At 46.4% G+C, this 24,348-nt stretch overlaps 1 protein-coding gene across 12 annotated transcripts in view; it reads right to left on the bottom strand.

Moving 5' to 3' along the window:
* The window catches only part of AP1B1 (adaptor related protein complex 1 subunit beta 1), an 85,657-nt gene that overhangs the window by 50,280 nt on the left and 11,029 nt on the right, over positions 1-24,348 (bottom strand). For 4 of the 12 annotated variants that reach the window (XM_003994768.6, XM_006938561.5, XM_006938562.5 and 1 more), the window contains exon 1: positions 5,376-5,520. The exons of 5 other annotated variants lie outside the window; for them this stretch is intronic. The gene's annotated coding sequence lies outside the window, so the exon portion shown is untranslated. Of the gene's footprint in view, positions 1-5,375; positions 5,521-5,840; positions 5,947-24,348 lie in introns of those variants that run through there. 3 more of the 12 variants (XM_023241600.2, XM_045042298.1, XM_006938560.5) reach the window with 3 other exon arrangements.

Genomic DNA, 24,348 nt, shown 5'->3' with positions numbered 1-24,348 from the left:
GTCTTCTCTGGCTGTCAAGCTATTCTGACAAAACTGAAGTTGAAAATGCCAGACCCTGTAGCCATTTTACAGCCAATCAATGGAAGACAAGTAAATAAAGAAAACAGAGAAGAAAGGGCGAAGGGGGGAGAAGATCAGGTGGCAACACCTCCAGCGGGAGAAAGGTCCAGGCCATTTCCCTCAGTGAGGCCAGATCGCCATGCCCTGCTCCCATGGGCATCGGCTCAGAGACAGGGCTGCAGGAGGTGGGGATGAACTGCTGGGGGCAGGGTGCTCGGACACAGCTATGAAGTGAGCACAGGCAGGCCCTTCCCTCTGCCTGTAACCCTTGAGGCCCACAGGCCTTCTGTGTCCTCTGTCAAGCTCTTCACTGCCTTTGCCCTTGCTGAGCCTTCTGCCTGGATTATCCTCTCCAGCTTCTAGAGTGGCTGCTCCAACTTATCCTTCAAATATCGGCTTAGATGACATCACTTCAAAGACACGGTCCTGAGCTCACTAAGTAGGTATTTTCCTCTCCTCACCCTCACCCCTGTTCCTAGTCACAGATTTGCTGAGCACCTCCCTCCCATGTACTGTAAACAGGTCTACATGCTAGGGATGCAGCAGTGAATAAGTCAGATAAAAATCCTTCCCTTCATGGAGCACGCATTCCAATAGTAGACAGGGCCCACAAGTACCAAATAAGTACAAAATATACTATCTCTGAGAGTGATAAATGCTATGGAGAAAAAGAAAGTAGGGAAGGAGGATACAGAGTGTGGGGGAGGGGAGGAAAAGAGGTTGAAATTTAACCAGGTGGCCGCCTTGAGAAGGTGACAGGTGACACTGTCTGGGGAAAGAGCCTTCCAGGCCTAAGAAGTGAGAAGTGGGGATGTTTGAAGAACAGCAGGGAGGCTGAGTAAGCGGTGGGTTATGAGGTCAGAAAATGGAGGGGGCCTTCCAGGTCAAGTGGAGTGAGTGAGGTGGGAGCAGCTAGAGGGTTTTGAGCAGGAGTTCTGAGATCGGACTTACATTTCAACAGGGGCTGGCTGCTCTGCCTGCTTCCCCCATGGCTTATCAGTTTTTCTAATTATTACATTTGTTTTCTATTTCCTCTTTGCCTCCCCCCCAACCCCACCCCATTCAAATCCGGTAAGCAACCCAAGCACAGAAATTGACTTGTTTACCTATCATCAATCACACTTAGCCCAGTGCCAGGCACACCGCAGGGCTCAATAAATACTGAATGAATAAACGCCAAATGTGTGATGGCTCTGTCCTAAGTGTCTCAACATCCAGCCCCTCAGCCCTTAGAGATCAGAGAATGAAGACCACAGGAGCAGACTCACCAGCTAATGAAATTTTGTCATTCCATTCTCAATATGCTTAAGGCCCTAAAAGCAATTAGGTGTGGCAAAGAGTATGTGTCACCCAAGTCTATTTCTCTACAGAGCTCTGCTTTGACGAATGTTTTCAGTACTGAAAGTGAACAATGCGGGACTGGTGTTAAACCTTGGAGACCTGACTTCCAAATCTACCATCGTCCAGCTCAAGTCCACAGAGGAGATGGTAAATCTGGGAGAGCAGTCACTAAGGCAGGCATCCTGGCCGCTGATGAACTGTGGGCATTCTGGAGTCAACCAGCCATACTCTTACCTTAACTGGAAGGGGGTCTCCCAACTTCGGGGAAACCCTCTTAATGGAGTCAGGGATCAAGCCCAAGACTAAAGACCCGAAAAGGATGAGACTTGGGAATCTAAAACCACAGCCAAGGTCAGCTCCACTAAATAACAGGGGAGACAATCCAAGAACAAGGGGTTGGGATAGGAAAGGTGGCTACAGCAGGTGTGACAGGGGCCCTCCAGGGCGTCTACACAACTTAAGAAGCACAAGCATACCACCGCTGTAAACGATAATTGCAATGTCACATACCTGAGAGATTTGTGAGGCTAAAACGGGTCAATACATACAAAGCCTCCAGCAGTGCCCAGCTCACCAAGCGCTTGATGAATGTAGCCACTCTTCCTACTACCTAGAGAGAGTGGTTACCACCAGCACCTCCTTGCCGCCCCCCAACCCCAGGTCTCTGGAGGCCCTGAAGCACTCTGGTGGTTGGCTGGGTGGTAGCAACAGCAGCCCAAGAGGAGTAATCCTATCACTCATCAGATTTCTCCCTATTCCCCTGGAGTGATATCAGGATGGACAGGAGATCATCTGGAGAGTGCTTTGAATTCTTTAGGAATCAAGGAATCCTAACAATTCAAGGCAACATTCATTCATTTACTGAACACTTACTGAGCACCTACTATATGCCAGCACCTATATCAGGATGGACAGGAGATCATCTGGAGAGTGCTTTGAATTCTTTAGGAATCAAGGAATCCTAACAATTCAAGGCAACATTCATTCATTTACTGAACACTTACTGAGCACCTACTATATGCCAGACATTTCACTAAGTGCTAGACACACACACACACACAGTTAAGACAAGTTCTCCCCAGGGATTAAGAGCTGTTTACTTAGAAGACAGCCAAGTGAACAGACAATGACAACCCATCGTGATCAGTGACACAGGACACGGTGGAAGTTCAGGCCCGCGAGGTGGGGGAGATGATTAGATAGGAAGCTCCAAGTAGTGGTCCAGCAAAGAAAGAGCCATGTGTGTGACAGGGAATGGTGTTCAGGCAATGAGGACAGCACAAAACAGAGACAGAGGTAAAAAGAGTTGGAGGCTGCAGAAGTGGCAAGCAGCTGAATTTGACTGCAGCTTGGGAAGAGATGAAGTGAGGAGTAGGACAGATAAGGCAGGAGAGCTAGGCTGGAGTCAGCCCAAAAGGCCTTGAAGGCCACGATAAGGAATGTGAGTTTTAGCCTGAGGGCAATGAGGAGCCACAGATGGATAATCAAGCAGGATTATTTTTTTAAGGATTTCTCAACTGCTCAAGTGATATTTTCTCTCCGGTGTTATTTGCTTCTCTCTGTGTGAAGAGAAAAAAAACAACACAAAAACCATTTCTGGGCTGTGATCACTTATCAGTGACCTGTCTTAAGCAGCAAAAAAACGAGACCCTGTTCAGAAAAAGAAACATCTGCATGACGTTGATGTCCTCTCAGCTTTCATAATTACACAAACGTGCAAAACCCACACCCGAGCCATGCTTGCTCACTGTCAGCACATCAGACTCTGGTGCCAGCCGTGAGGGTTTTCTGGGAAGTGAGCAGTCAAGACAGCAACAGTTTCAGAGGATGACCAGAAAAAGATGAGAGGCCAGAGCCAGTAGGGCCAATAGACTAAACTTGTCCTGAAACTTTTAGGAAGTGAAACAAGAAGGGTAGTAGTAGTCCTGTGTATACAAAGGTCTCTGCAAGAGGAAGTAACACCCCACAAAGCAGGGTTGACAGCCTTCCTCAGACACAGGCCCCCAGTAGGCACCAACTGCCTAGAGTCAAAGCATCCAACCACAGTAACAGTCTCTACACAAATTTCCTTATCTAATACACACACACACACACACACACACACACACACACACACACACACACAGGAGACTACCGGGGGTTGGGGGAGAGGAGATGGGGAGAAGGTGATGGTCACTATCATTTTAGAGCTGAAGTAAAGGAGGCCTAGCCCAAGTAAGTTGTCCCAGTCATATTACCAGGAAGCTGCTGAACTGGGGTCGGAACTCAGAGTTGACTGATGGGGAGTCAACAACCTCTGAGAGATCTGATTCTTTGAGAACTATTGAAGCTTTTCTCCATGACAATTTTTAAGAGGTTGGAGGAGGCTGGTGGGCTCAACTCAGGACAGGGAGCCAGATGCTCTGAGCTCTGCTCATGTTCCCACCATCTGGGACAAGCAGCTTCATCTCGAATCCTCCCTTGGAAGGATGGGGATAAGGTGACAATATTAAGTTTCTGTGAATTCAATGGAACTAGGAGAACAGATCATAGAGTTAAAAAAAAAAAAAAAAAAGTACTACAGTAATTATATCACAGCTTTCTCCAGAAGCATGCGGAAACCTTCACGGGTTCACTAAGGCTTGTAACACCCAGCAGTGGACAGGAAGGCAGCAGGTCCTTCTCGTGCTGCTGTCAGGGAAACTGAGGCAGACATGGAGCAAGTGAATGCCTGCAAAGGAACAAGGCTCAGACTCACAGAGTCTAGTCCTCCGGCCATCAAATGACCTCACCATCTTCCAGGCAAATGTGCTCTCCCCAGCCAAGAAGCCAAGGGGCCTGCACTTTTCTCAGAGAGACAGAGACCCTTCCCTTGAGAATGTTCTTCAAGAACCCAGGGCCAAAAGGTCCCCCTAGGTGTCACATGCTTCCTTTCTTTATTCCAAAAGGAATGCAGCTCAACCACTCTTAACAGTGGGTCTGAATATTCCCAAATTAGCTTCATGGATGGCCTGTTTTGTGTCTCACAGTTCTCAATAGTCAGGAAAAACTTCCATTTCTGTCCCGAGTGGTAATCACTTACAGCAACAGCCTGCAGGATTGTTTCATCCTAAATATGTGAATCAAATGCCCCTTATGAAGATTAGATGCAAAGTAATAAGACTACACCTTACCTGGCTGTGAATAAACAGAACGACAGCTAATGATACTAAATAGCCCCTACACCCCAACCTTGCTCCAGCCTCTTTGGTCTCTGCACTTTGCAGGTCCCTGAAAGCCCTGGGTAAGAACCCTGGCTCTGCCTATACTACAGGATTGACCTTACCATATGTGATTCAACCTCACTGTGCCTCAGTTTCCTTGTGGAGAAAATGGGGATATCAACAACAGCTACCTCACGCGGGTTGTTGTGAAGTTTACACGTATTGTATGCAAAGTGCTTAGCACAGTGTCTGGTCCGCAGTAGGAGCTCAATAACCAGTAGCTGGCATTTCGTCAGTATTTTTAACATGATTACAGGTGTCCCCAGATAACCTGTCCACGAAGCGCCAAGGGACAGATCAAGCCCAAGCCTACCGCGGGGCAGGCGGCGCAGGGCCGGTTCTTGGTTTTTTTCTTTTTTTTTTTTTTTTTTGAACCTTGGCAAAGAGATAAGGCCCTGAACGACAGGGAGGCCTCAGAATGTGAAGGGGGAAACCAGGACCCGAAGAGGAGTTTCCCGTCTGGCCAGAGGCGGACTCCCAGGGGCCTAAGTCTAGGAGTCTCTCCGGAGGACGCCCCAGGAGGGGCTGCGGGCTGGGGCGGCGGGGATTCAGGCCGGCGGCCAAGTGGGCGCGAATGAATGAACCCGCAGTCCTTCTGCCTCATCGGAGGTTGGGAAGCCACTCTCGCCCATCTAGCGCCCCGTCCTCTCCGTGACCTCTGACCCCACAAACCCCCTCATCTCAGACCACCGCCTCCCCACCCCTGCCCCGCCGGACTCCCTTCTTCCTCACCCGAAGGTCCGAACGGCTCCCGGCGCCACGGCGCGGCTCGGATCGCCAGCAAAATGTCCGCGGCCTCGTCCTCCCTCTCCCCCGGTGCGTCCGTGCCGCCGGCCGCTCGGAGCCCCACGGCTGTCACCTGCCGGGCGGAAGTGAGCTGCCCGCGCGCGGGCACTTCCGGTGGACGCACGGCTTCGGGGCGGGGTCAAGGGTGCAACCCCGGCGGGGGTGGTGCCCGAGGGGCGGGGCCAGGGGGGGGCGGGGGCAAACGGAATTAACCCCTCCCCAGCAGCGGCGCTGCTTCGCTGCTGCCTCTGGTGGCGCGCTGAAAAGGAGCCAGCTAATCGCTAAGTAGCTTCAGGTGATGGAAATGGAGAAGGTCGTACAGACAGACTTTAAGGGCCATCTTTTCTTTTGTGTTACAGACGGGAAAACTGAGGCTCTCAGAAAGGCAAAGTTTTGCTCAAGATCACTTACCTTATGAATGGAAGAGTCAAAACCAGAGCTGTAATTCTCCATGTACCTCCAAGGAACTTCTATCCAAGAGGAACTTCATAATATCCCGTTTTCCTTTTTGCTGGGTCTGCCAGGACATCAATTCCTATAATCATCTCACTCTGATACTTTCTCCTCCTTATAGATAATTTTTTATCATACCCCCTTAAAACAGTATTTCGTGTCTGCTCTTTAAAAATGTTTTACTGGCAATGAGTTTAACTAGGACAAGCTCGTATTCTGACTCTGACGGTATTTTCTTTTTGCCATGATAGTGATTTGATTAGTTTGATTTGGGCACACTTGTAATCAGGTATGAGTGTCACCTCTGTCAAAGATGTTTCAGCAAAGATAATAAAGGTTTCTAAAATAAACTTCAGGTTGAGAAAATAACACTTATTTTTTTTAAGTTGCTTATTAGTACATTATGAGACTGTTAAAACAGTCATGCTGGAGTGCCTGGGTGGCTCAATGGGTTAAGTGTCCTCCGACATCAGCTAGGGTTCTGATCCCTGCTTGGGATTCTCTCCCTCTCTCCTCTCTCTCTCTCTCTCTCTACCCCTTCCATGCTCGCTCGCTCTCAAATATAAATAAACTTATAAAATAAGTAAATAAAATAAAACAGTTATGCTGAAACACTAGTCAGTTAATATGATTTAGACGTCTAAAGTAACATTTCCCATTTCTTGTATGTAAAAGGTGACTTTACTGCTTCCTCAGTTCATTAAAGGAAAAGTAAAGAACATCTTGTTTTTGTGTGTGTGGGGGGGGAAGTATTTCAATTATGAACTATAAATATATATAACTGCTAAGTGTTATTTCTAATGTTTTAACCCACTCAGGTTAGCTAAAGATTATTTGTGTTGTTTTTGACTACTTGCATAGGTTTTTTTTTTTTTAATGTAATTACAAATTTGGTGAGCACTTCGTATTGTAAGGCACTATCTTTACATGCATTGCAGCATTAAACAAGTGACTTTGGTTTCACACTCTTTCTGACATTATTCACCTAAGTGTTAGAAAACATTGCTTTTAGATACATCACTAATATATTACCAAGTTATAAACCACATGCATGTATTTAACCAGAAGATAAGAAGAGGAATAAGCTTCATCCTCTAAATTGTATCAGTAACAGGTTTGCATTTGAAAGATGTGTTAATTCAACTCCAGGGGAAGAATGAAGTCAAACGTTAACCTAATGAAAAATTTTTGCTAGTGAAAATATGAAAATCTGGACAATGGCAAAGTTTGTTTGCTTTGCCTTTACTTAAATTTTTCACATGCTTAAATACTAGATATTAAAAAGCCAAACAATTATGGGTTCCTCTATACCTCAGCTGACATGAACTTTCTTAAGGTATGTTCAACCTTTGTTTTGCTACCTTTGTGGCATGTAGCCTGATTAACAAGGTGATAGTAAAAGATATATTTAAAAAAATTTTTTTTAATGTTTGGTTATTTTTGAGAGAGAGAGCAGGGGAGGGCAGAGAGGTGGGAGACAGAGGATCCAAAACATGCTCCATGCTGACAGCAGAAAGCCCGATGCCCGGCTGGAACTCACAAACTGTGAGATCATGACCTGAGCCCAAGTGAGACGCTTAACCTACTGAGCCACCCAGGCACTCCAAAGATATATATATTTTTTTAAAGATTTTATTTAAGTAATCTCTACACCCAATGTGGGGCTCGAACTTACAACCCCAAGATCAAGAGTCGTGCGTTCCACCACTGAGCCAGCCAGGTGCCCCAAAGATACATTTGAGTCTCTGCTTTGCTAACCCAAGCTGTTCAGTTACCTGAAGCTTTTGTCAAGACCAGAGAGAAGTACATGGCATATGTGTGTAGTTTGCTTCTATTGGATTTGATTGCTCTGTTTGTAAATTGAATCATTACTTAAGAATTCCAGTAGATAATAAAGTGCGATTGAATATGTTAGTTTCTAATATTCCCTTAGATGTACCTAATTTACCAAAGGAAAAATCAATTTACCTGACGCTCTTCTAAGGAATTATGATACTGAAGGTGCGAAGGTGGTTATTTTCTTTGTCTCTTTCAAAACACCGGTACTTTTATTTGGAATGATTACTGGGAAGAGTGAAATGTCTCTTTTATCTATGAACTTGAAGCATACCTGGAATTTACCAGTGCACGTGCCCATTTTAGAATTTTGTTTCTTAAAATAATCCACTAATGTTTTGAACATTTTCATCATTTGGTTTCTCTTTCTTCTAAAGAATAATTAAATCTTAATTTGGCATTGGATCCTTTTGGGCTGAAATCTGCATGGGGCCAATAGCAATATAAATAGTTCTTTAATGCTTTCCCCGCCCCTTTACCAACACTTAGCAAAACAGAAAACTCTTATGACACATCTTGTCAGAAAATAACGGCCTGCCCTGTGGCTAGGTATCTTCTGCTCTTTAATCATTTAAAAAGGTGGTTGGGCATGTAGGTTTCTTTGTACATAATCTACCTGTTAAGAAAGATAATCCTTGGTAGCACTTTATGCTTATGGTAGTTCTGGATATTTTTGTTACTTATGGAGAAATAATGGCAGCTCTCTAGGGTTCTGCTGAGAAGTAGAATAGGAGCTATTATTTTTCTGAAGGACAAACAGATCACAGGAGATTCTAAGAAAGTCTGGAGAAAGCAGTACATATTTGCCATCATTAAATATTTATTTGTATTTATGGAAAGTGTGTTTTGGTTTTTAAACGTGTATTTTGCTTCATTTTTTTTTTTTCACCTTGGCAGTGGAGAGTTTTATTTTCAAAGAATGAAAAATGTTTGGGTTAGGGGCACTTGGCTGGCTCAGTCAGAAGAGCATGCAATTTTTGATCTCGGGTCATGAATTCAAGTCCCACATGGGGTGTAGAGCTACTTAAATAAATAAAACTGTAAAAAATTTTTGGGCTGGGTGCCTGGGTGGCTCAGTCGGTTAAGCTTCCCACTTCGGCTCAGGTCACAATCTCAGCTCGTGGATTCGAGCCCTGCATCAGGCTCTGTGCTGACAGCTCAGAGGCTGGAGCCTGCTTCGGATTCTGTGTCTCCCTTTCTTTCTCTGCCCCTCCCCATTTGTGTGCACGCGCACATTCTCTCTTTTTCTAAAATAAATATTTAAAAAAACGTTTGGGTTATATGCAGTAAGTAGGCTGTTCATGCACTGATGACTTACTTTTAACCTGTCCCTTGGCTAGAAGCAACAAAGCTATAGATATTTGCCTGATTTTTTAGGAAACTGGTATTTTTCATACCTCATGAACTATTAGTGGACCTGTGGTCATACTTAATAAACTTATATTTACCTCATACTTTCATTGCAAATAAAGTTTGAGCTCCATGCCCCTTTCCCTTCCTATTTTAGTCAGTGACAAAATAAGTATTTTTTTAATATACTGGAAAATGTGAAGATTTGTAATTAGACCACTTACTAAATGATAGGAATGGATCATAATTAAGAATTTGTGGGGGCACCTGAGTGGCTCATTCTGCTGAGTGTCTGACTCTTGATTTTGATTTAGGTCATGATCCCAGGGGTCATGGGATCCAGTCCTATGTGGGGCTCCTCGCTGAGTGTGGGCCCTGCCTAAGATTCTCTCCCTCTCTCCCTCTCTCTCTCTTTCTCTTAAAAAAAATAATGATTTGTGTTTTCCGTGGGGCGCCTGGCTGACTCAGTCAGTAGAGCATGTGACTCCTGATCTCCGGGTTGTGAGCTCAAGTCCCGTGTTGAATGTAGAGATTACTTTAAAAAAATCTTAAAAGAATTCTAGGGGTGTCTGGGTGGCTCAGTTGGTTGAGCATCTGACTTTAGCTCAGGTCATGATCTCACGGTTTGTGAGTTCAAGCCCTGTGTCATACTCTGTGTTGGCAACTGAGAGCCTGGGTCCTGCTTTGGATTTGGTGTCTCCCTCTCTCTCTGCCCTTCCCTTGCTTGTGCTCTCTCAAAAATAAATAATCATTAAAAATAAGAATTCTTTTTTTGTTATTTTTTTAGATGTTTAGTTATTTTTGACAGAGTGCAAATGTAATATTCTTCAGGAATTAATATAATTTTTTTAATTTATTTTTTGAGAGACAGACAGAGAGCAAGCTGGGGAGAGGTAGAGACAGAGGGAGACACAGAATCCAAAGCAGGCTCCAGGCTCCAAGCTGTTAGCACAGAGCCTGATGCAGGGTTCGAACTCACAAACTGTGAGATTGTGGCCTGAGCCAAAGTCGTACACTCAACCGACTGAGCCACCCAGGCGCCCCAGGAATTAATATAATTTAAAAGAGTCGAGGGATTTGATAATAAAACATAGCAAAAAAAAAAAAAAAACAAAACCACATAGCTTTGTTTAAAAAAAGGTTTTACTGGGTAACCAATATCTGCATTGTGGAGAAATGGAAATATACTAGGAAGCAAAAAGAATAAAAGTCATCAGCAATCTCACTGTGCTGAGACAATCACTTTCAATATTTTGGTGACTATCCTTCTAGACTTCATATATCAGTTGGTATTTATTTTATTTTTATTTTTATTTTTTTATTAGAGAGAGGGCACAAGAAGGGAAGAGGGGCAGAGGAAGAGGAGAGAGAGAATCTCAAGCAGGCTCCCCACTTCGCGGGGCTCAATCCCACAACCCTGGGATTATGACCTGAGCCAAAATCAACAGTTGGACTTTCAACCAACTGAACCACGCAGGTGCTCCTCAGTTGGTATTTTTTAGTTGAAGTAGAGTTGACACATCATTTAGTATTTTTAACTCACTGATATACATAAATATAAATATATTTCTACATGGTGCTAATTCCTGTATAGTATTCCACTGTATGGATGGTATTGCAGTTCTCAAAAACAATCCCCTACCGTTGTACACTTAGGTTGCCACCAATCTATTAATACTATAAACTTAATAAATAAGCTTCTACAGCCAAGTCTGTATGTCCCATCTAATGTAGATATTACTTTGTAATAGTTATTATAGTTTTATATGTTTAATCAGTCTCGAGTCCTTTCTGTAAAATTTATTTTGAAATAGTTATAGACTTATAGGATTGCAAAACTAGTGCAGAGAGTCTCATGTACCCTTCACCCAGCTTCCCTCAACGGTGACACTTTATATATCAGCGGTATAATATCAAAAGCAAGAAACTGACATTGGTACAATGCCAGTTGCCTAAAATTACAGACCTTACTCAATGTTTAAATGCTTCTCTGAAGTAGGCAGGGGACAAGTAGAATAATTTTATATGTATGTCCTATGTTCCGCATGCTATGCACAGCTGCCTGGAGGAACTACCTTCCCCTGATGATGAATGTTGACAAATGCTGTCAGCCTCGCCAGAAAACAAACTTTCACTGGGAATGTAACATGGAAAGAGAAGAATTATCCAGCAAAACAAACCAACAAACCTAAAGGGACCAAGGTGGAGAGCATATGTGAAAGTGTCAAGTTAATGGTAGGAGCAGTCAGAGCTTTAAGATTTCCAAGGAGACAGAAGTCACAGTGTTAGCTTGTTCAGGAAAGACATCCTGGGGACCGTGACATCTGTGCCAGGCCTTGCCCAATGAGAACAGAGTCGCACAGGCTGAGATGGAAGGAAAAGGCAATCCAGGGACAATAGTAGCAAGGCAAGGGAGGTGGGAAAGCAAGGGAGCCAGGCATCTGGGTCCTTCAGAAAGCATTTCAGGGGCGCCTGGGTGGCTCAGTCGGTTGGGTGTCCAACTTCCGGCTCAGGTCATGAGCTCATGGTTCATGGGTTTGAGACCCGCATTGGGCTCTGTGCTGTGCTGACAGCTCAGAGCCTGGAACCTGCTTCGGATTCTGTGTCTCCCTCTCTCTCTGTCCCTCCCCCGCTCATGCCCTCTCTGTCTCTCTCAAAAGTAAACAAACATTAAAAAAATTTTTTTTTAGAAGAAAGCATTTCACAAGTCCCTATTCTGAACCAGGCCCTGGGCTGGGTGTTGGATAGTACATGGGTGAAGCAAAAGCCTGGCCCTTGCTGAACCTACAGTCCGTCTGGAGATGGTGACAGAGCAGTAGACCCAAATGTGATTGGTGCAGTGATAGGGGAGGTCTTAGAGGCTATTGGAGTCCAGAGCAGGAACTGAAGCTCCCTAGAGTTGAGGGGACAAGGGGAGGCCTAGACAAGTGGAGGGCATTTAATCTGGAACTGCAGAACAATGAATGTTTATGGAGCATCTGTGGTGCTCCAGGTGGTATGGAGAGGGTCTCATTTGCTCCTCACATCAGCCCCATTTTATCTGAGGGCAGGAAGAGATGTAACTCCAAGAGCTTAAGTCACAATGTGTGAGTTTCTGGGCTAAGGGCCTAGTCCTAGAGCCCCAGGATATGTGCTCTGATGAGTCCCACTTGTTCACTTAAAATATATTTGTCACTCCTACCTGAGCCAGCCAGCCATAAGGGGGATACAACAAAGAGAGGTAGCACACCTCTCTTTGGGCTACTGTTGAGTGTGGGAGAGAGACAAAGGGGCAATTATAACACAGCCCAGAAGGACCAGGGATGCACAGGAGACTCAGGCAGCAAACTCACCCCGGGAAAGTCAGGGAAGACTTCCTGGAGGAGGTGACATTCTATGAAGGATGATACTACTACTACCAATAGTTGCCATGAAGCAGGCACTGTGCTAGGCTCTTCCAAGTACTAACTCACAGGACTCTCCCCACAATTTGAGGTTCCATGGCTGTCCCCAGGTAAAACTGAGAAAACAGGCCAGTGGGCACACTTCCCTGTGGGTCTCGGCCTCCTCTTCCACAGTTTGGCCTGGCAGGAGAGCTAAAAATATAGTACTAATAATAAGAGGCACAGTTAAATGTCAAAGGCTGGATAATTACAGCTTGCAGAGGTAGGAGCCGGAAGCAAGAAGGGGGGGCCTTCTCGGGGGCTTCCCTTTCCACCCCTACCATCAAACCCAGCTGGCCACTCTGCCTCAGTCACACTCACCATCAAAGACTTAAGGCTGTGGCTAGAACAGTCACACCTGGACCTTATGCATCTCACTTGCCATCGGAGACCCCAGGCCCAGGAGGAGCCCTTTGCTCCAGGAGGGTGGAGCAGAGTCAATGATGGCCAAACCCGCATGCAGACAGAACTGACCTCTCCCAACAAATACACCACTACTGGGGGCGCCTGCGTGGCTCAGTCGGTTGGGTGTCCGACTTCAGCTCAGGTCATGATCTCATGGTCCATGAGTTTGAGCCGCACGTCAGGCTCCTTGCTGACAGCTCTGAACCCACAGCCTGCCTCAGATTCTGTGCCTCCCTCTCTCCTTGCCCCTTCCTCTCTCGTGCTCTGTCTCTCTCAAAAATAAATAAACATTAAAAAATAAATAAAAATACACCATTACTAACAATAACATCACATCCTGGTTGGAAGAGGATGTTTTGAAACTTTTCTCCAAGCCCTATTCACTTTCTACTCTGCTGTATTGAGCTGGCTGATGTTGGGCTGGCTTGTCTAACTCTTTGAACCTCAGTTTCTCCTCCTTTAAACAAAAAATATTTATTTATTCTTTTGGGAGAGTGCAAGCAGGGGAGGGGTAGAGACAGGGAGACAAAGGATACCGACAGTCTGACAGCAGTGAGCCTGATGTGGGGCTCAAACTCATGAACCACGAGATCATGACCTGAGCCAAAGTCCGATGCTCAACTGACTGAGCCACTCAGGTGCCCCCACGGTTTCTCCTGAGAACCCTGCACTCATTAGGGGCCAAGCACCTTTGTATGCCTTTGACATCCAATCCCTTTATGTTAACCTTCACCATTCTCAAGAGGTGGGGGCTACAATAACCCTCAGTCACAGGTGAGCCTGCCAAGACCTTGAGAAGCTGAGGAACTTTCCTACTTTCACAAGGCAACAATGTTGAGCTGGGAGTCAAGGTTGATGACAGCAGGGCCCATGCTTTCTCCTTCCCCCACCCATACCTGCAATGTGAGGTTTCATCCAATCAGAGGAAGGTTGGGAGTTCTTGTGGTCATAAAGTGATCGAAGATATGCTCCTGGCACTGTGTGCCCTTCAGTAAGTCCCCTCCTCTTTCTGACACACAGAATCTCCCAGCATGTCCTTCCAACCCTCCTGCCATACTGGTGCATTAATAAATATATGTTGCACAAATTAAGTATTATTTCTCTTGATGCCCACTAGAGGGCACACAAGTGACACTAACTGCCACCCTTTCCCTTCCTGTGTAATTGTTAGGCAGCCCCACCACATCCCTGTGTCTCAATCTTCCTTCTGGATTCTTCTTCCTATGTGATTACTATTCCTCTACTTCAATTTCTGTTTGCCATTTTTATTATTTTTACCCTACAAATTACTAAAAGTTACCTCAGATCCTTTCTGGAAGGAGGAAGGAGGTGACTTTGTCAAGGCCTCACTAATGACACCAGTCCTGCACCTGCTGAGGGTGGGCAGCTCCATATTCTTCCAGCCCAGGCCAGGCCTGGCACAGCGTCCCCCCCCCCCCCCCCAAGGGGCAGAAGGGCCTAGCGGCTCCTGGGGACTCCTCCTCCACCCCCATCTCTTCCTGCTGCAAATGTTCTCATTACATCATCCCTGGTCCTCCCAGGAGCAGAATTCTGCTCACCTCGTCCTGGCTCCATTGCTGCCACAATAGGCTGCTTCTCAAACAGCTCTGCTCTGCCTCACAGGTGCCCCCGAGAGAGCCAAACCGCCCTCCACTGCTGCAACTGAAGAGGCCAGGATCTGAATCCCACCTGGGTTCAAGTCCCCAACTGGACCTTACTTTCCAATTTGTAAAATGGGGCTGATGGGCTTCCTTATGTGGTTAAGGAGATTAAATTGTACAGCTTATAGTCAGTGCCTGGCAACCTATAAAGCCTCCTTCAATGGAAGCTGCTACTTGTGTTAATATTAGTTCAGCTCAGCCATTTCCTGACTGTGTATGTAGGAGCACATAACTTAGCTTCTTTGAGCCTCAGCTTTCCCATCTGGAAAATGGGACTTATACAGATGTCAGGAGAATTGCACTGGAGATCGTAGGTAATGTTTCTAGAGCAATGCCTAGCAAGCGCCAAATGATTAGTAGTGATTACAATTATTAAAGGCCATACATTAGGGAACAAAGGAAATATCAATAAACTAACATAGTAGAATCAGAATTCATAAATCATTCTTAGATTGCAATCTAAAAGACTAAAAATCAATAATAAAATCAGAAAACTGACCCTACACCTGGCAAATAAAGCACCCTCTTTTAAATAACACCTGAATCTTCTGGGTGAGGGAGTGAATTCATGTGCCCTACATTAGGACGGGGAGGGCACCTGGCTGGCTCAGTCAGCAGAACATGTGACTCTTGATCCTGGGGTCATGAGCTTCAGCCTCACGATGGATGTAGAGCTTACTAAAAAACAAAAAACAAAAACAACAACAACAAATAAAAACCTACATTAAGGGGTCTTATAATTTTGATAATGCAGAATGTATAGCATGCAACTTATTTTAACCATTTTTTATAAGTTTATTTATTTAGAGAAAGAGACCGCGAGCAGGGGAAGGGCAGAGAGAAAGAGAGAATCCAAAGCAGGTTCTGCACTGTCAGCGCAAAGCCTGACTCGGGGCTCAATCCCACGAATCATGAGATTGTGACCTGAGCCAAAATCAAGAGTCAGACATTTAACCGACTGAGCCACCCAGGCACCCCAATAACAGCCATCCTAATGGGTGTGAAGTGGTATCTCATTATGGTTAAAGGGATTGTTTTAAGGTGGAAATCTACAAGAGCCATGAGAACAAGAGACAACAGGAACAACACTGAAAGCTGAAAGCAAATGGATAAAAGGTTACTGACTTAGCTGAATCCTAAGCCACAAGAAGGGAAGCCAAGAAGCAACCCAATTGATACTGCAGGACCCCAAAGATCCAGGAACTGGTGGCACCAGAAAAGTCTGGAAGTGGAAGTGAAGAATTGAGTAAAATTTGGAGGATCGGGTGAACATCTGAAAAGGAGTCAGACACCCCCCAGATCCTTCCCCCACTCTGTCAGACAACTTCCCCCTTCCCTCCCACAGAAGACTGAGGTCTACTCTCAGAAAAGAAGACCAGCATAGTGGGGGCAGGGATCACAGTAAAAACAGTGAGGACCATGGTGGACAAGCCCACGTCCACCAGAGCGATCACTCAGCTGTCAGTACCTCCCTTAAAGCTGAGGAAGCAGCCAAGGATCACCAGGCATTTGCAAAATATGGAAGTCAGAGGCCAAGAGGCCAGATGAGTAAAACAGCATAGATACAATCTAGACTAGTTGTGGCATACACATAGATTATTCTGGAAGGAAACAGAAGAAGCTGATAACATTGATGCCTGTGGGGAAGAGACCTGGGTGGCTGAAAGACATGGGAAGGTAGGAGACATTTCACAATACTTCCGTTTGAATCTGTAAAATTATTTTAAACTTTTTTTTTAAAGCTTTTAAGTAATCTCTACACCCAACACGGGGCTCGAACTCACAACCCCAAAGTCAAGAGTTGTATGCTCCACTGACTGTGCCAGCCAGGTGTCCCTAAACTTTCCTTTTTTCTTTAAGTAGCTTTATACCCACTGTTGGGCTCGAAATCACAACCCCAAGATCAAGAATCACATGCTCTGCCAACTGAGCCAACCAGATGCCCCTAAACTTTTCATTTTTAAATACTTCTGGATATACAGAGAAGTTACAAAAATGCCACCTACCTTTCACCCAGCTTTGTCTGATAGTTACACCTTATCTAACCATAGTGCAATGCTCAAAATCATCGATACTATACCGTAACTATTTTAGCTACAGCCCTCATTCACATTTCACCGGTTTTCCTACTGGTGTCTTTTTTCCGTTTCAGGGTCCAATCCACGATCTCTCATTGCATTTCATTATCGTCTCTCTCTCTTTTTTTAAAAAAAAATTTTAATGTTTATTTATTTTTTGAGAGAGAGAGAGAGAGAGAGAGAGAGAGAGAGAGAGAGAGAGAGAGACCGAGTGTGAGTGGGGGAGGGGCAGAGACACAGAATCTGAAGCAGGCTCCAGGTTCTGAGATGTCAGCACAGAGCCTGATGCAGGGCTCAAACCCACAAACAGTGAGATCATGACCTGAGCCGAAGTCAGATGCTTAACCAACTGAGCCACTCAGGTGCCCCCATTGTGTCTCTTTAGTCTCCTCTGGTTGCTGACAGTTTTTCCATTTCTCCTCTCTTTTACAAACTTCAAGCATTATACATTTTTGGCAATATGAAAAAGTGACGTACTCTCATCAGCATATATCAGGGGAGACATGATACATGATGGCGATATACCTTACTATTGGTGATGTTGGGGCTTCTGGGTGGCTCAGTCAATTAAGCATCTGACTCTTGATTTCGGCTCAGGTCATGATCTCACAGTTCATGGGAATGAGCCCCTCATCAGACTATGCACTGATAGTGCAGAGCCTGCTTGGGATTCTCTCTCTTCCTCTCTCTCTGCCCCTCCCCTGCCCTCAAAATAAATAAACATTAAAAAAAAAAAACTATTGGTAACGTCAATCATGGCCACCTGGTTGAGGATGTGTCCATCACGTTTCTCCGCCTTCCTGTTTTTCCTTTGGAATTAATGAATATCTTGTGGGGAAAGACTGAGGCATTACTGTTGTGTTTGCTTAATGATGATTTTCTAGTTCCCTGATTCCTTCTACATTTATTAGTTGAAATTCTGCCAGGAAGAGTTGCCCTTTCTTCCCCATTAATTTATTTGTTCAATTATTTCTCCATCGTCAATTATTTATTTAAATTCAATTATTTATTAGCCATTTGAGCTTATGGATATTGAGTTATAATCCAAACCTATCATTATTTATTTTGCTGATCATTTTTCCCAGCTTTGGCCCTTAGGAATTCCTTTAGGTTGGCTCCTTTCAACATGACCCCACTTTTTTTTTTTTAGCACTTCCTTATTCTCTGGTACCTCCTGATGTTTCCAGGCTCATCTTGTATTTTCTCTGTCCCAGCACTGGAATCAAACCATTTTTCCAAGTAAATTACCGTGGGATCATTATTTTATTAAGGGCAGATTAAAATGATCAATTGTGCTTTATTCAGGTTAATATTTATTTTTGAGAGAGAGAAAGAGACAGAGCAAGCAGGGGAGGAGCAGAGAGGGAGAGAGAGGAAGGGCATCTTTTTTTTAAGTTATTTATTTTTGAGAGAGGGAGAGCGTGTGCACCTGCACACAAGTGGCTGAGGGGCAGAGACAGACAAGGAGAGAAAGAGAATCCCAAGCATGCTCCACTGTCAGCACAAAGCCTGATGTGAGGCTCAAACTCACGAACCACAAGATCATGACCTGAGCTGAAGTTGGATGCTTAACCAACTGAGCCACCCAGGCGCCCCGAGAGAGAGAATCTTAAGCAGACTCACGCTCAGCACAGGGCCCGACTAGGGGCTCAATTTCACGACTGTGGGATCACGACCTGAGTCAAAATCAAGAGTCAGTCACTTAACCGACTGAGCCACCCAAGTGCCCCTCAGATTAATATTAAGTAGGTTACCTGAACATGTCTTCCTGGGTATGTTATATGCATTTTCTTTCTCTTTTCTTTTCTTCCTCCTTTTCTTTTCTTTATTAATGAGGCTCTTTTTTTTTTAAGTAGGCTCCATGCCCAACGTGGGTCTCGAACTCACAATCCCGAGATCAAGAGTTGCATATCCTACCAACTAATCCAGCCAGGCACCCCTCTATGCATTATCTTCAATCCTCACGTTACCTCTGCAGGTTGTGCACTATTAACCCTCTTTTACACACAGAGAAACTGAGGCTCAAAACTCAGTTCATAAATGTCAGATTGAGAGTGTAAGCCCAGGTCTGTGGGCCTCCAAAGCCTGGGCTCTTTTCTCTGATGGATAATGGAAGTTGGGGAGGGCCCGGGGACATGAGGGAATGGACAAATCCATACCAACAGCTAGAAGGCTCTTGCTGGACACCTCAGAGGCTATGATAGGTCTATAAGGTGTGAATTTGGCTAGGTTGAATGACATTTCTCACAATTCCCTTCCCTGATTGGGGCACAGGAGAGGTTCTTATGAAAGACTTAGGGGGACAGAAGTGAAACGGCAATGCTTTTTGTAGCTCCCACATATTGAAGCGGAGGGACCGGCTCATTTTGTGGGCATGAGGCTGATGCGGGCTGGTTGGGCCCAAGGATCCGGGCCGGGGCAGGGGGGGGTCCCGCACAACTAGCCAAGAGGGTCCTTGGCTTCATGCGGGATAGGAACCTAATGCAATCCAAGAAGAAGTGAGAGCAGAGTTTATTAAAGATAGGGAGTGTGTGTAGATTTGGACAGAGCATCCAGGAGACTTGGAAAGGAAAGAAGAGTGAGTTTCATCTTTGCTTGGAGTCTGGGGTTTTTATTGAGGTCTATGGTCCAATGCCTGTGTCTTCTCAGGCACCCGTGAACAAAGACAACGGTTTAGGTGTCCACCATAAGTCACTTATGCCCTGAAGCCAGTGGTCTTGGTGTGTCAGAGGTCTTGGAAAATGTTCATGATGACCCTGGTCACTCCTTAGATGTTATCTGTTGTGCTGGAAGACTCCAGAGAAATCATCGATTTCTTGACCTTTACAAGGAGGACATACATTACCTGTACAAGAAGGCATGTGTAAGGCAGGGGGCAGGTCCTAGCAAGAACAGAAGCAGGAAAAGGAACAAAAAAGCAGTTCTTCATGGGGGTTCCTTCAGTTTCTCTGTCTCAAGGCAGTGGCTGGTCTGCAACTGCCTCTCCTACCCTGGGATCAGCATTCAGCTTTGACACTTGCTAAGCCAGGTGTGTGTGTTTAGATCTATGAGAAGGGCCCTGGTCTCTCCAGAAACCCCACATACACCCCTCAAGGTTGGCAGCAGCAAGAACCAACCGGGGTTCCAGTCTGCCCACGTGGGTTCCAGCTTGTTCCTGTGGATCCCAGAATGTTCTTGTCCTTCCCATACATGATATACCTCTGCCCTTGCTGACAGCCTGCTCTATGTCTTCAAGCTCCAGCATCAGACTCGATGACAATATCCTTGCAGAGACTGCTTAAGCGGCTCCCATAATTGCTCAAGTTCAAACACCTGGGACAAATCCCTTCCTCTCTATGGCCTGGTATTTCTACTTGACCCCTGACTGAATCAGAGGAGGGACACTGGGTCAGAGCAGGCAGGTTCTTAGAGCTCAGGGCCTCCAAAGGCCATCAGTGTGAGGTCCTCCTGACAGACCCACTCAGACAGAGTCCAACTCTCCTAACTTCCCTGTCACTCTCTGTGGCTGGAGGAGGACAGACTTTTGCCAAGCTGGCTCCAACAACAAAAAGCCACAGTTACCTGCCATCCCATGGATTTTCCTAAGCAAAATAAAAGGAAACCCAGAATCCTACATAATAAAAACCAGATCCTCTGTATCACAAGGGGTACTGTGGTAAGTGGGCATCCAGAACTGGGACACCCCGGGGACCAAAAGGGTGATGAGGGTCTGGGGATGAGGTATTAACACCCCACCGGGATGGATCCTATGCCACATAGGAGCACAGTTCGGACCTTAGCACCAAGGTTGGGACACTCAGTGGGGCTGGAGCACCTGGGGGGCTCAGTCGGTTGAGTGTCCTACTTTGGCTCAGGTCATGATTTCACGGTTCCGGAGTTGAAGCCCTGCATCGGCCTCGCCGCTGTCAGCGTGGAGCCTGATTCAGATCCTGTCTCCATCCGCCCCCCTCTCTCTTTCTCAAAAATAAATAAACATTAAAAGAAAAAACAACAACAAAAAAAAGACACACATGTGAACCGGGCTCCCAGCTGGGGCAGAGCGGGACTTCCATGATGCCCAGACTCTGAAGCTGAAGCCCTAGGTGGCCACCAGAGGGCTCTCAAGCCACGTCTAGGAAGAAAGTGGCGTCCTGAGGCTGTGAGGTAGAGGAAGCCTCTGGGATAGAGCAGTGGGGTTCTCCAAGGTGGAACAGGACAAATTTCCTGTGCAAGGCGGCCAGCCACATCTGTAGGAACTCTTGGTGCTGTAGCTGCATCTGTTCCACCTTAGGTAGCTGGGGGTATAAAGCTGGGTTAGTGGCCCTTGGGACCCCCGTTGGGGCTACATTCATGGGAAGGCCTGACACTCATCATTGCAGGGTGGGGAGGCTGGAGGTGGCAGGCCTGACTCATGAGGATTTCTGATACTCCCTCACGGCTCACCAACTGTGTGATCCACCGCCCCCCGTTCAGACCTCAGTTTCCGCATCTGTACAAGGAGGCTGGATCGGATGATCATTCAGGTGGCTTCTAGCCCATCGGTAATAATGGTGGTGATGGTGGCGATGATGATAGCAGTGACATTTGCCATGCACTCAGTATGTGCCAGGCTCCACACTAAAATCATTCAATTCGACTGTCTCCCTTAATCTGCACGATAACCTCGTGGGGTAGGCACACCTGTCATCCCCATTTTCATAGGTGAAAACATGGAGGCTCACACAGCTGGAAAACTGTTGGGCTAGGAGAGAGATAATACAGCTAGGAAGAGCCCAGCCCAGAATCACATGGACCTGGGCTTGGACCCAGGTTCAGCTGTTTTTAGCTGTGTGACCCTGAACAAATCACTCACCCTCCCTGTGCCTCAGTCTCCTCTGATGCCCATTCCACAGGGCTGCCACGAGGACCAAAAGCAGTAATGCCAAATGCCTGGTATACAAGGAGCACACCACATCGATCACTGTTTCATATTAAATGCGTTATTATCTGTGGCTGGGATGTGAACCACAATCTGCTTGGTCCTCAGCACCAGCTCTCCACCCTCTGGGTAAATCCTTGCTGAAGCAGGAGATGAAATGCTGTCTGGGTTGAGGACTTGGATTTCATGACAGGCTCCGGTTGCCACAGCCGCATAACAGGCCTGCCAGGTGCCCAGAAAGCTGCTTGGCCCCATTCTCGAGCCAGATGGGCCTGCCCCCCAGGGAGGGGGTGCGGCACAAGCATTCTCACTCACCTGGCCAGCAGCCTCTGCCACCCCATCCTGGCAGGCCCAGAGCCAGCCTCTGCCCCCAGCAGCTTCCCATTTGCTCCTCACCAAACTCTCTGCACCTCCTCTGCAAGGCTCACCACAAGATAACAGAATACCTTATAACCTCCCATGGGCTGCCCTTTGAAAGATATCCCTTCTCTGTCCCTCCACGTTAGCCTTACCCAGATCTCTTACCCAGTAACCCCCAATCTGGCTGACTCCTTTGCCCCCACCCAGCTCACCTGTCTGAGTACCAAGAAGATGCTGTTCTCAAAGAGGACGCTGCTGGTATTTGTGTCTGGTGGATGCCATCAAGGGATAGGGTTGGCAGTGCCTCTGGTCTCCTGGGTCCCTACCATGTGGTTTCTACTAAAGCTTCTGTTCTTTGCACACAGGGTAGCCCCCTGAGAGTGGAGGGGCTGCTGCCTTTCCAGTGCCTGACATAGCCAGGCATACAGTGGGGCTCATGAGAATGTGAATGAATGAATGAATGAATGAATGAACAAGCGAACGAATGAATCGAGTGAAAGAAAAAATGAGGAAGGGTTGGGTTTGGTCTTTGGATTTGGGGGACTCAGGGGATCTCAATGGCACTGAGAACCCTGGATCTGTGTCCTGGCTCTGTCTGCCACCACTCAGCAGCTGTGGGGCCTTGGTCAAGGCTCTCAATTTCCCCAAGCCTGTTTCCTCTTCTATAAACCAGGGAGAGTAACAGTCCTTACCTCTTGGAGCCAATGTGGAGACACCATGGAAAGAAGTGAGCACAGCCTGGTACTGTTATGATTACCCACCCTGTGAATGCCCACCTTCCTGAGCCACCAGAATTAGAGGAACTAGAGGTGGGTTTGGAGGTGCAGGGGTGATGCTCATCTGATAGCGAGGGTGCCGGCATGAAACTCTGACGGTGAGGCTTCTGTTGGCCCAGCTGGGTAGGGACGTGGGACAGGAAGCCAAAGGTGTGAGCCTCCTGGCCGGTTCAGTGGCCCAGCCCTGTTTACACTCCGCCCAGTGTGGCACATGGCCGCTGGCCATTGCTTCCTCACCACCTTCCCATCCGATCCCTTCTGATCCAGTCCCCAGAGGGAGCCTTCAAATATTGCATCTGAGACATGGTGAGCCCCTGCCTGAACCCTTCTCGAAATTTCCCTGGTCCAGCTCTCCACATGGCACGAAGCTCCTAGCCTCTCCCTTCGCCTACCTCACCCTTCTGCTCTGAGCTCCAGCCATCTGGACCTCCTCTAAAATCCCTCATGTCATTCTACCTGTGCTGGTCACTCTGTCCTTTGCCCCTTCTCTAGCAACTTCTTGCTACTAGCTCAGTAACAAGAACCTGGCCAGGCCCAAGAGTGCCCTCTGACCCCACCCTTTGTCCATCCCCATGTTCTAGGCCTGCACCTCAGAGGGCTTTCCTGAGCCCAGAGGAGCCAGGCCTGACCAGTAGCTGGCTCACTGCAGGCACTGCAGACGGCTCCCTTCCCAAGTGCTGCACCAGGCTCTTTCTCTGTAACCTCCAGCTCCTGGTGGCCGTAAATCTTGGCCTGGCAGGGACTGCAGAAGCCCTGTCTGCTAGCTCAGGCAAGGCTGACTCCCTCACCCTCCTTCTGGTTCCGCAGGGCGCAGTTCCTCTCGGGGCCAGGGCAGGGTGCCCAGGGCCAGCAACTGCAGCATTCTCCCTGTCATCCTTCAAGGCCACCCTGAGGGGCTGGGCTCCCCACTCACCTGCCTTTCCCCTCTCGGCCTCGTTTTCTCCAGCTGAAATACAAGGGGCTTGGGTCCAAATCTTTTTAGAAATTCTGATGATACTCATAATCACCATCCCTCCACTCACATACACAAAACACAATTTCGCATTAAAACTTTACCAGTCGCTTCCCCCACAGATCTGAGTGGTTAGGAACCTCTGTATTTCAAGAGCTACTGTTACTTGCAAAAAGCAAGTTGCAAAACAGAATGTACAATCTTCTTAAAACATAAATATTAACACTTACTTGTAAATGCATAAAAGAACCTGGGAGAATATATATAATAAGTGGTTCCAGAGCTTATCTCTGGAAAGTAGGGTTGCAGGGCCTTTCACTATCTACTTCAGACATTTTTGTAACTGAATATTTTTTTTAACAAGTGCATGCTACTTTGAGGGATTTTCCCCCCCATTTAAAATATAATCCTATGATATTATCACCAACAATCTCAAATTCTCCAGACCATTGATACTTTGGTTGAGCAGAATGATAATGAGCACTCAGGTTTCTGAAGTCTGATTGACAATAGATTAGCAGGATTAAGCCATGACTTGACACTTACAGATGGGTTCCTCAGAGCAAGGTAATTAACCTATCTAGGCCTCACTTTATTCTCAAAAATGGGGTTAGTAGTAACTCCTACACCTCAAAGGATTTCTTACATTGGCAAGAAGAAAAATGTAACCATGTCTCTTTTTTTTTAAGGAAAGACTCTTTTTTTTTTTTTTTTTTTTTTTGAGAGAGA

This window comes from Felis catus, chromosome D3, assembly GCF_018350175.1.
Source record: "Felis catus isolate Fca126 chromosome D3, F.catus_Fca126_mat1.0, whole genome shotgun sequence".
NCBI classification, from domain to species: domain Eukaryota; kingdom Metazoa; phylum Chordata; class Mammalia; order Carnivora; family Felidae; genus Felis; species Felis catus.
Note: the sequence above shows the minus strand (reverse complement) of the source record. Positions and strands in the feature narration are given on the sequence as shown.